Raw genomic sequence first — 12,263 nt, forward strand, 5'->3', positions numbered from 1 at the left:
AAGAATACTGGAGTGGGTAGCCTATCCCTTCTCCAGCAGATCTTTCCAACCCAGGAATCGAACCAGGGTCTCCTGCATTGCAGGCGGATCTTTACCAACTGAGCTATGAGGGAAGCCATTGATATGTCTACTCTTTTTTAAAAGAAAAATATTGATCATGATATATTAAGTTGATTTCACTATTCTGTGAAGGGTTGTGATTTGCAATTTGAAAACTCCTACTGTTACAGAATGCTGTCCAGATATGAGTTCACCTTCATAGGAAGTGTAGGAGCTTCTTATTCTTCTGTCTTAGAGACACAGAAATGAGATACTCTCTCTTTAAAAACAAACAAATAAAGGCACATTTGGAATTTCCTTGGATGATTGGGTCTGAAACTGTGAGTTGTAAGAAAGAGATAAGGAAACTGGATAGTTAGCCTGAAGGAAAGAAGTGATGGCAGTGGAAGGGGAGAAAGGAGCTGAGAGAGTAAACAGCAGGTCCCCAAAGTCTGAGTAGCTCCCAGGGTAACCAGATGTTGGAGGGACTAGGCATTTATCTGTGACTCCCAGGAATGAATAGTTACCCAGTCAGCCAGAGTATTTATTGAGTACCAGCTACTTACCAGCTTCTGTGCTAAAGACGGCAAGTAGAAAAATAATAGCAACTCCAGTCAGGTTATCTTTATGCAGAGAAATTCTACTTTTCTAATAATGTGAATATGGTATGTATGCCTGATGGCCATAAAACAAATCTGTAGAGATAACGATCAACAGTATCGAGAGATACTATTTTGTGACTCATATAGGCCCTTGTTTACCAAGGTTGCCATTTGATGTCAATTTCTTAATAGTTAAGCATTCACTTCCTTGTAGAAAATGGTTCAGTTATGGAGAAGAAGATGCCCTTAGAAGGTGAGCTGCAAGCTTACCAACTCCGCCAAAACTTGTCCCAAGGCCGCCTGTCCCCCATTCTGCTCCCCAGATGAAACATAAACTGTCAAGGAGCTTCCAAATGAACTTTTTAAAAGCCCTTTTTAGAATTCTAGCTTTAGAAAAACTTTTCCCAAGAAAAATCATTAAGCTTTCCTTTTATTTTAGATGATTCAGTTTGCAGAAAAGCACACACGATAATGAATACATGGTGTGGCGTGGCATTAGTCGCTCAGTCATGTCTGACTCTTGGCGACCCCACGGACTGTAGCCTGCCAGGCTCCTCTGGCCATGGAATTCTCCTGGCAAGGATACTGGAGTGGGTTACCATTTCCTACTCCAAATGAATAAATTAGTCTTCTCAGTTCTCACCAGTAGTGAGAAACGACTTTACTGCCTTTGGACTCTCAGCAGCCTCTTTTAAACTCGGAAGTAAATCCATTAGAAGTTGTGATCCCCCATCAATTCGCTGTATTGAAACCTCAATGTTAAAGCTCGTTGGCGGTGATCTGTGTGGGCTTATTATTAATATATTGAAGCTACAGTGAGACATATTTTGGCTCAATATAAAATGAATTTTCTAAGTGTAAGAGCTACCTTGGTAGGTAAGAAGTTCCCCAGTGGGTGAGATGTTCAATAATAGTTGAAAGTCACCTGATAATCTGGTTAGACTAAGAGGAGAGATGTAACACAAAATTATTCCTTAGCTCTCTACCAATCTTAAGATTGTTGTTGTTGCTTAGTCGCTTAATCATGTCTAACTCTTTGCAACACCATGGACTGCAGTCCTCCAGGCTCCTCTGCCTTTCACTATCTCCCAGAGTTTGCTCAAATTCATGTCCATTGAGTCAATGGTGTTACCTAACCATCTCATTCTCTGCTACCCCCTTCTCCTTTTGCCTTCAATCATTCCCAGCATCAGGGTCTTTTCCTGAGACAGACTGTTTCAATTAAGTGGTGACTTCACCAGAAAATAACTTTCTATAGCTGCCTTCTGAAATCATATCCCAAAATGAAAAATTATTTTCTCCTTAAATGATGTATTTTAAAAGAATTGGGTAGGTCTAAATTAATCAGTAAATATCATTTGGTCTCTCTGACCATAGAGCCACAGTCCAGAAAAATCATATGATTAATAAGTTACTACTAATAACAACAATAATGACTGCCAATAATTTCAAATAAAAAATACTAATAACAGCAGTAATTGTTCTTAAATAGCTAACATTTACTGACTATTGTGTGACAAACACTGCACTAAGTACTTTAATGACACTAATTTAGTGATTACCTAGTAACTATAACTCTTATTTTCATTGAGTGAATAAGAAAATTTCATATGTTGTGAAGATTATATAACTCAGAGAGGCGCTCAGATGAGACAGAACCATACTGTCAAGCCACTGAGTATACTAACTCTAAAGAATTAACTCATAACCACTAGCCTATATATAATAAAAATTATTTAGGTGTTTCTGACCCTTATTAGTATGTTTTGTCATCTAAATTATTTGGGAAAATCATATACATCATAGCTTAAGCATCCAATCTTAAAATCTGAAATACTGTATCACAAATTTTCAACAATGGGGCAATGTTATGTAATTTATAGTATACCTACTCAGTAAAGTTTTAAAGAATCATTAAAATGCCCTGGACAAGGAGCTATTAAAACACAGGAAAATGTGTGCACTTACAGCATTTGAAATAGTAAAGCACAAATTTTTTTGTGCGGTGTGATCTCAACTTCGTTAAAAACATTCATAGAAGGAAATAACCATAAGTTTGATTGACCTATTTTGTTCTCTCTTTTCTCTTCCTTTTTTCTATAATGAATCTGTGTCATTTCTGCAATTTAAAAAAAGTTTGTTTTGTTTTATTTGGCGTTCTAAAAAGCAGTTTAATTCTCAGACACAAGTTGCATGGCTTCTGATCTGACATTATGGTATATAAAGTATCATGCTCTCTTTTTTTAATGAAGATTTATTTAAATCTATTTAAAAATCCTAAAGGATGATGCTGTTAAAGTCCTGCACTCAATATGTCAGCAAATTTGGAAAACTCGGCAGTGGCCACAGGATTGGAAAAGGTCAGTTTTCATTCCAATCCCAAAGAAAGGCAATGCCAAAGAATGTTCAAACAGCTGCACAATTGCACTCATTTCACATGCTACCTAGGTAATACTTAAAATCCTTCAACCTAGGCTTCAACAGTACATAAACTGAAAACTTCCAGATGTACAAGCTGGATTTAGAGAAGGCAGAGGAACCAAAGACCAAATTGCCAACATCTACTGGATCACAGGAAAAGCAAGGGAATTTCAGGAAAATATCTGCTTCTGCTTCATTGACTATGATAAAGCTTTTGACTGTGTGGATCACAACAAACTCTGGAAAATTCTTAAAGAGACGGGAATACCAAACCACATTTACCTGCTTCCTGAGAAACTTGTATGTAGGTCAAGAAGAAACAGAACTGGACATGGAATAACCGACTCTTTCAAAATTGGGAAAGGAGTACGTCAAGGCTATATGTTGTCACTCTGCTTATTTAACTTCTTTGCAGAGTACATCATGAGAAATGCTGGGCTGGAAGAAGCACAAGCTGAAATCAAGATTGCCAGGAGAAATATCAATAGCCTCAGATATGCAGATGACACCACCCTTATGGCAGAAAATGAAGAGGAACTAAAGAGCCTCTTGATGAAAGTGAAAGAAGAGAGTGAAAAAGCCAGCTTAAAACTCAACATTCAGAAACTAAGATCATGGCATCTCGTTGCGTCACTTCATGGCAAATAGATGGAGGAAAAAATGGAAACAGTGACAAACTATATTTTCTCCAAAATCACTGCAGACAGTGGCTGCAGACATAAAATTAAAAGACGCTTGCTCCTTGGAAGGAAAGCAGTGACAAACCTAGACAGCATGTTAAGAAGGAGAGACTTTGCTGACAAAGGTCCGTATTGTCAAAGCTATGGTTTTTCCAGTAGTCACGTACAGATGTGAGAATTGGACCATAAAGAAGGCTGAGTACCAAAGAATTGATGCTTTTGAATTGTGGTGCTGGAGAAGACTCTTGAGAGCCCCTTGCACAGCAAGGAGATCAAATCAGTCAATCCTAAAGGAAATCAACCCTGAATATTCATTGGAAGGACTGATGCTGAAGCTGAAGCTCCAATACTTTGGCCACCTGATACAAAGAGCCATCTCATTGGAAAAGGCCATGATGCTGAGAAAGTTTGAAGGCAATAGGAGAAGAGGACAATGGAGGATGAGATAGTTGGATGGCATCACCAAGTCAATGGACATGAGTCTGAGCAAGCTCTGGGAGATAATGAAGGACAGGGAAGCCTGGCAGGCTACAGTCCATGGGGTGGCAAAGAGTTGGAAATGACTTAGCGACTGAACAACAAATATTTAAATATTCATATGTTCATTTAGCAGTAAGTGAATCTGTGTAGAAATGGGAAACTTGGCTTCACTGCTTCACTGCAAATAATTCACCCAGTTATTAAGGTACATAAAGTTTGCTGATTCTACTTTGCCCAGAATGGAGTATGAAGGCTCACAAACTCCACAGAATTGACTCTTGCTGAGTTCCTTTATCAGTATCATTAAGAAGGATGATCCTGTAATTTTCAGCTCACAGAGAATTGTGAAGACTGGTTGGGCTGGTTTAAAGGACTTAATGCAAAGTGATGTGCTATATAATCAATTTTGACAAGTCCTTCTAAGTGTAAACTGTCCCTAGGCCCCAGGTTGTCATGCCCAACTTTTGGGGCTAAGGAAGAGTAATTCCTGTATGAGGAAGCATGATTAACGTGGGAAGGACTGGAGTGTTTCTTTTTCAGGAAAGCTTGGGCTGTCTGTCCCATGCAGATGTTGTTATTGTTTGACATATATTTTTGGATAACTCTACCTACCTTTGTTGTAGATTCATTAATTGTCACGTAAATGCCCCATGAAACTTATGTCTAATAAGATCCCCTTTCCTTTTCTGGCTTTGGATTTGAATGGAAATTACCCAGCATTAGACTTTGCCTTCCCTTGTGGCTCAGCTGGTCAAGAATTCACCTGCAATGTGGAAGACTTGGGTTCGATCTGGGTTGGGAAGATCCCGTGGAGAAGGGCAAGGCTACCCATTCCAGTATTCTGGCCTAGAGAATTGCATGGACCGTGGGGTCGCAAAGAGTCGGACACGACTGAGCGACTTTGACTTTCACTTTCAGACTTTGTATTTAGAATCACTTTCAGAATACTTTTTTTTTTTTTTGCTACCCCACATGGCATGTGGGATCTCAGTTCCGTGTGCCCTGCAGTGAAAGCTCAGATTCCTAATCACTGAACCACCAAGGAAGTCCCCAAATTAACTGTTAATTTTACCCTTTACAGCATTCAGTGAACAGGACTAGGCCAAAACTTCAGGAGAATTCAAGCCTTCTAACTTTGCCTGCTATGCAGTTGATGCACAAGAAAGATATGCTTATACATCCCTCTCCTGGCTGGAAATATTCCTAACCTATCGTTGTCTCCAATAATTTATTCAGAGATCTTCACAGTATAGTTACCTGGCAGCTAGCTACCTATCTAGAAGTTACAATGGTTATCCTTATATTGTAGAAGGAAAGAACCAAAATCAGGGCAACAGAGTTCTACTCACCTTGATTTATACCTGGGCAAAGTAACTCTGTAGTACTACTTTGCCATCATGGATATATAAGCCCTGAAGTCCCCGTTCAGTTCAGTTTTAAAGTGGAGGAACCAGACAGGCTCCCAGAAACTAAATCTGTTTGTGGAGGAGGAGTCTGTGATTCAGGCTTAACCCAAGGGTGTTGCCTTTATGACATAGGTCATTACCGAAAGTAGGATAGGGATGGCTTCTTGCCCAAGAGCTGTCAGATGTGTTGTTCATGGATTTGTGCTGAGTCTTTCATGATTCAGTAGAACCAAGCCATTAGAAATGCTACACTGGGTCTTAATGGTGTGTGCGTGGTCAGTCATTCAGTCATGACCGGGTCTTTGTGCCCCAGTGGACTAAAAACCCCTCTGAACATGGCATGTCCCAGGCAAGAATGCTGGCCATTTCCTTCTCCAGGAGATCTTCCCAACCCAGAGATTGATCCCACATCTCCTGCATTGGCAGATAGATTCTTTACCACTGAGCCACCTGGGAAGCCCCTTAATACTGATACCTACAGCAAAACAAGGACCCAAAATATTTCAGGCCCATGTGAGAACTATTGGAATAAGAGGTGTCTAGAAGGTGCTGTGAGAATAGCGGGGTGGTCATTAATTCAGTCTGTGAAGTTCAGGAGGATTCCCAGTGGTGGCAGTGTTTGAAGGTGTGTTAGAAGAATGAATGGAGTCGGTGGACAAAAAGGAAGGAAGTCTGTGCAAAGTCACTAGTTCTCCAGAAAGCAGACAGTGAAAAGAGAGGCTCTCAGGAGAGCAAGTCTGTGGAAGGAGTGGCTTTCTTCACTAAGATGTGAGCTTTATGCTGTAGTGGATGAGGTGCCAAGCAAAAGACTTTAATGAAGGAGAGATGACATGGGTTGACCATTTTAGAAAGAGCTCTGTGATAGCTGGTGTGGCTAATTCATTGACAGAAGGCAAGATGAGAGGGAGGGAACCAGTTTAGAGAGAACCTCATTCATGTCAATGACAGTGGTGACAAAGAGGGACACACAGACATTCTAGAGAGACGGTTTGGAGGTAGGATTGAGGGGATTGATTAATATCTCATTAGATATGGAATCAAGGTTTGAGGCTGAAGTTTCTAACATGTTATGACATGAAGGAAAATGTCCTCTGAAATCCATGATTTTGTCTGAAATCTCAAAACTATAGTATGAGACCTACTGTGTAATAGGTTTGTGGCATCTGACATATGTACTAAATTTTAACTTTCCAGAGCACTTCCTTTTGCTTGATCTCATTAAATATGCATTTTGACAGATGAGAAGACCAAGTGTAAGTGATGTGACTAAAAGCGCTCCATTGGAATTGGCTGGGGTGAGACTAGAATCAAGTCTCCAGGCTCCCTAGTCTTGAGCTTTAAATCGAATCTTGAATCTGACAGTCTTGCATTCTGTGCCCCTTACCCTTTTTTTTCTCTTTTGCATAGAAGATACTAGAATTAGAAAGACTTTTTGACTCAAGGAGGAGGCTGGAAGTTTTGGAAAAGCCACAAAGAAATCTTGGGAGCTTTTAGGGAGGACGAGGCAGCCAGCAGATGGGCAAAGGGCAGCAAGTGACAGTTAGCATTCCAGGCCTTCCAGATGTCAGTGTTTTCATTGCTCAGAGTACAAATGTATCCTGTAGTGTTAGTTTCGCTGTAAACCTCATCCCTGCAAACCAGATGAGCCCTGGGAAGTGGGGAATGAAGTGGGGAGGGACCACTGCTAATGGCTAAGAACAACAGGGACAGTAGCCTCTACTCAGGATGGTCCTTGAGTCCCTCAAGTCTGTTCAGAGGGGCCTGTGTGGCCTATTAATGAGCATTATGCTCAAAATTGGTCCCCACACAATCTCAAACAGGGAATAAGTAGATTTGTTGATCACGGTGGGTGAGATTGTCTATGCAGAGGCTATAGAATAAACTCATTCAAAACTAGTACAGCCACTATGGAGAACAATGTGGAGATGCCTTAAAAAACTGGAAATAGAACTGCCATATGACCCACCAATCCCACTGTTGGGTATATACACCGAGGAAACCAGAATTGAAAGAGACACATGTACCCCAGTGCTCACTGCAGCACTGTTTACAATAGCTAGGACATGGCGGCAACCTAGATGTCCATCAGCACATGAATGGATAAGGAAGTTGTCGTACATATACACAATGGGAAGTTACTCAGGTATGAAAAAGAACCCATCTGAGTCAGTTCTAATGACGTGGGTGAAACTGGAGCCTATTGTACAGAGTGAAGTAAGTCAGAAAGAGAAACACCAATAGAGTATTTCAGTTCAGTTCAGTCACTCAGTCGTGTCCGACTCTTTGAAACCCCATGGACTGCAGCACACCAGGCTTCCCTGCCCTTCATATTAATGCATATATATAGAATTTAGAAAGACGGTAATGATGACCCTATATGCAAGACAGCAAAAGAGACACAGATGTAAAGAACAGGCTTTTGGACTATATGGGAGAAGGCCAGGGTGGCATGATTTGAGAGAACAGCATTGAAACATATATATTACTGTACGTAAAACAGATGACCAGTGCAAGTTCGATGCATGAAGCAGAACACTCCAAGCTGGTGCTCTGGGACAACCCAGAGGGATGGGGTGGGGAGGGAGGTGGGAGTGGGGTTCAGGATGGGGGGATACATGTACACCCATGGCTGATTCATGTCCATGTATGGCAAAAACCACAACGATATTGTAAAGTAATTAGCCTCCAATCAAAATAAATAATTAATTTTAAAAAGAATAAATTCATTCAATACATACACAACCATGTGTAAGATAGTTAGTAGGAACCTGCTCTATAGTACAAAGAGCTCAGTTCAGTGCTCTGCGGTGACCTGAGGGGTAGGATGGGGATGGGGTTGGGAGGGAGGTCAAAGCGGGAGGGGATATGTGTATATGTATGGCTGATTCACTCATTACAGCAGAAACTAACTCAACATTGTAAAGCAGTTATACTCGAATAAATATACTTTCATTTGAAAGTGGAGTCTCAACCCTACTGAGCAGAGGAAATGGAGAGTCTTGGTCCCTGCAGACCAGAATCTCTCTATCAGAAATAATAATTTTGCAATGGTGGGAGAGTCATTTTGCAATTATCTCCTGTCCATGTTGGTGATTGGGAAGAGGCAAAACACCTGTCTTAGACAAGGTAGACATTTGTGGGTAGGAAGAGACTTTTCATCTGTAGGAGTTACTGTCTGTTTTGGGAGCCAAAACAGACAATGTTTTAGGATACCTGGAGAGAAAGAGGAAGAGGATTCTTGGTGAAAACTCCTCAGTGCACTGTTATCTTTTAGGCAGATGTCGTCTCTCACAGGATTTGTAATAACTGCCTTTGCAAGTGGAAGTGATCAGCTTTCACTTGCAAGTGACTGCCTTGGAAATGGTGATCAAAGAATGGTACTTAATAGAGACGTGTTCTGTGATTATGCAGCCCCCATCCTTCTGGGGGTTTCATTGATTATCTGTCTCTGTGTGGACTCCTAGCTGCAGCCTCAGGAACTCACCTGATTTCAGTGTATTCCTTTGTCATCTAGAACTACGGTTGACAGTCAATACTAATTAAAAAAAAAAAGTATCACTTTTAAGGAAAATTTTTTTCTAAAATTAACTTATTTTGTACTGGAGGATACATACTGTGCTAAGTCACTCCAGCTGTGTTGGACTATTTGCAACCCGATGGATTGTGGCCCCCCAAGGCTCCTCTGTCCATGGGATTCTCCAGGCAAGAATACTGGAGTGGGTTGCTGGGCTCTCCCTCCAGAGTGGCCAATTAACAATATTGTAAAATTTCAGGTAGACAGCAAAGGGACTTGCCATAAATATACATATAGTTTTTTCTTCTTTTTACTTTTTATCCTAATATTTTCATGTGGGGCGGGAGAGAAGTCCATAAAGAAAAATATTCTTTTATACCCAGAGGTGTGCTTTAAAGAGACCTTGTTGTTTCATTTTATGACCCAACCTAAAACCTCGGGATTCCTACAATTTTCAAGCCCATCAAGGCAGCCATTCCATCAAGACCAGTTCAAAGTGTCAATGATAATCCCATTTTATGAAAACCACTTTGAACATTTAAAAAAATCTCCAAGCAGTTGAGCCAATTCAACCCCTTAGTTCTGTTTTCCCAGTGATAATTTGTTTCTGAACATGTTTTCAACTGATTTTTTTTAAATAAAACATTTACACTGAAATGACTCCCCATCTTAGGTGAGTTTGATTGATTTCTCTAAGAGTTAAAAAAAAAAATCATAGGATTTCTGAGCCTGTGCACTCTTAGTTTGATAAATGAAGTAACAGGGATAAGGGGTAGGTGGTTACCATGGTGACCATAACATCTGATTTGAGTAGCAACAGATAGGGCAAAATAACAGTACCATACTAAGCTGAATTGTAATGATGATCAACAGTTGAGAGAGGAAATTTAAATGTCTAGGCTCTACTTAGCAACTGATCAGTCAATCAATACATGAATAGCAATATCTACACCTTAGCTTCATATGCATGTATCGTACAGATCAAAACAGAAAGAAAATTACAGCCTATGTGAAAATTAAGAGTCCTTAAGCATATTTGGAAAATACTTTTAGGTGAAAATAAAAATCATTCTAATTTCCAAATTTTAACTATTCATCCTCAGAATATCAGGATAAGTTTAAACTACATTGACATTAGAAGATTTCAAGGTTTAAAAGAAATGCAAAGAGTTGTTGATCTTTCAGGCTGAGGGGACCTAGTTTCTCGACTTGGAGTTGCCACACAAAAAGATAAACTTAGAAGTTCTGCATCCCTAAACCATCCCTTTTTGAATACTCTTCCTGCCTAAAGGCTGATGTAAGCAGGCACTTCCTGGCCTGGGGGAGCCGGCAGATTCCAGTCTGCCAGCTGAAGAATTAACTCTACAGTGTGAATAACTTTGTTTACTCACTTCTGCATTTTAAAAGAAGATACCGACTAGCACTTCAGTATTGGAATTTCAAATACCAGCGGCCAAGCTGGACTGTGGGATGGGACTGGGGTTTAAGAAGTCTTCCGGGCTCCCTCGGCAGACTCCCTGGGCAGGCGTCCACGTCCACCACCTTTCCAGCACCAAGGCATTTTTTAGATGAGAAGAGAAAAAAGAGAGAGAGAGAGGTGAGTGAAACAGTCAACATCTGGAAAATTATTTGTAACTGCTTTTAAAAGGGTGGAATGGGGAAAGTAATCCCGTCTCTTAAATTGGCCCTTTTGTGTTGCAAAGCATCTCAAACTAGCTCTGCCACTAGCCTGAGCAGGAGGCCCCACCTGCTTCACTCCTCAGAGGATTTGGCTCCAACTCAAGAGCGTCAGGAGTGTGTGCTGACGGGCGGAGTTGATACACCATAGACTCGGCCAGGAAGAGGGGAGCAGAGCTGACTTTGGGGAGCAGTTGCCTGCTATGCTGAAAACCTCTGGAAACTGGCTAAGGAGCTGTGGTGAGAACCGTGCGGCTTTTGTCAGACCCATTTCTCTTGAGAGACCAGTGGGGAATCATGGCCAGGGCTATGAAAAGAGGACAGCAGAGGCCTCTCCCCTCTCCCTCCCTAGAACTGCAACGGCTGCCTTTTCTTAGCACCCACTGCTTGGAGGCATCTCCTTAAGGCTATTCTGTTTTCTTGTCTGTTGCTGTCTGTGTTCTCGGGGAACAAGAATTAGTGAATTTTTCTCTTCCTGTGCCTCAGTGCCGCCCCTGAACCACACTCCACGAGTTTGATTCACCACTGGCCTCTTCATAATATATCTGCCTCATGTGAGCAGTTGATGGTTGATACTGTGTACCAGAGAGAGATTTAGGAATGTGAAATTCTTGTGGCTGACTTAAATGGGTTCCAGAAATGCCTGGATCTACACTGATTTCAGATCAGATATGTGATGCATGCAAGTTCTGTTCAAATAGCCAGAGTCTGCTGAGAGACAGAATGGTTCTAATGCAGGGAGTGAGGTGGGCTTACAGGTCTGAAAGAAACAAGAGACTTAGGGGCTGAAACCCCACTTTTAAGCCATGTAATCTTGGGAAACCAGGGAACTTTGTGCCTTCAGTTTTCTCAGTTGTAAAATAGGAATGACATTACTTACTTCGTAAGATTGAAAAATTAGTTGTATAGGTCTAGAGGACAGGGACCATAATCACCTTATTTAGGGGGTTAAACATCCAGAGAAAATCATTTATTAACACTCTTAACTTCGTAGTTAAAAATGTCAGCTCAGATCATTCTGCCTGCTTTCAGATCGCAGCTCCCTCATGGTTTGCTGAAGTTGACTGAATAACATATGCCTGTTTCCACATCTGTAAAATGGTAATACTAACAACAAATATTTCATGAATCTGTGAGGATTTAAAGAACCAGTGCTTCATATATCAGGTTGGCCAAAAGGTTTATTCAGTTTAAAAAACAAAACAAACCCGAATGACCCTTTTGGCCAAGCCAGTATCAGCCCCTCAGCAGAGTTCAGCTCGGTGCTCTGTGGTGACCTAGAAATGTGGAATGGGGAGGCTGGAAGGGAGGCTCAAGAAGGAGGGGATATATGCATTCATATGACTGATTTACTTTGTTGTACAGCAGAAACTAACACAACATTGTAAAGCAACTATATTCAAACAACAACAAAAAATGAAACAAACAAGCCCCTCAGCACTAT

The 12,263-nt window shown here is 40.9% G+C and overlaps 1 protein-coding gene across 4 annotated transcripts in view; it reads left to right on the forward strand.

The window, feature by feature from the left end:
* Nucleotides 1–12,263, forward strand: part of DLG2 (discs, large homolog 2 (Drosophila)) — a 2,340,373-nt gene that overhangs the window by 2,058,374 nt on the left and 269,736 nt on the right. The window contains exon 1 of one of the 4 annotated variants that reach the window (XM_010853196.1): nucleotides 10,669–10,739. The exons of the other annotated variants lie outside the window; for them this stretch is intronic. The gene's annotated coding sequence lies outside the window, so the exon portion shown is untranslated. Of the gene's footprint in view, nucleotides 1–10,668; nucleotides 10,740–12,263 lie in introns of those variants that run through there. 4 annotated transcript variants of the gene reach the window in all.

The sequence above is a fragment of the Bison bison genome, unplaced genomic scaffold (assembly GCF_000754665.1).
Source record: "Bison bison bison isolate TAMUID 2011002044 unplaced genomic scaffold, Bison_UMD1.0 scf7180017864324, whole genome shotgun sequence".
NCBI classification, from domain to species: domain Eukaryota; kingdom Metazoa; phylum Chordata; class Mammalia; order Artiodactyla; family Bovidae; genus Bison; species Bison bison.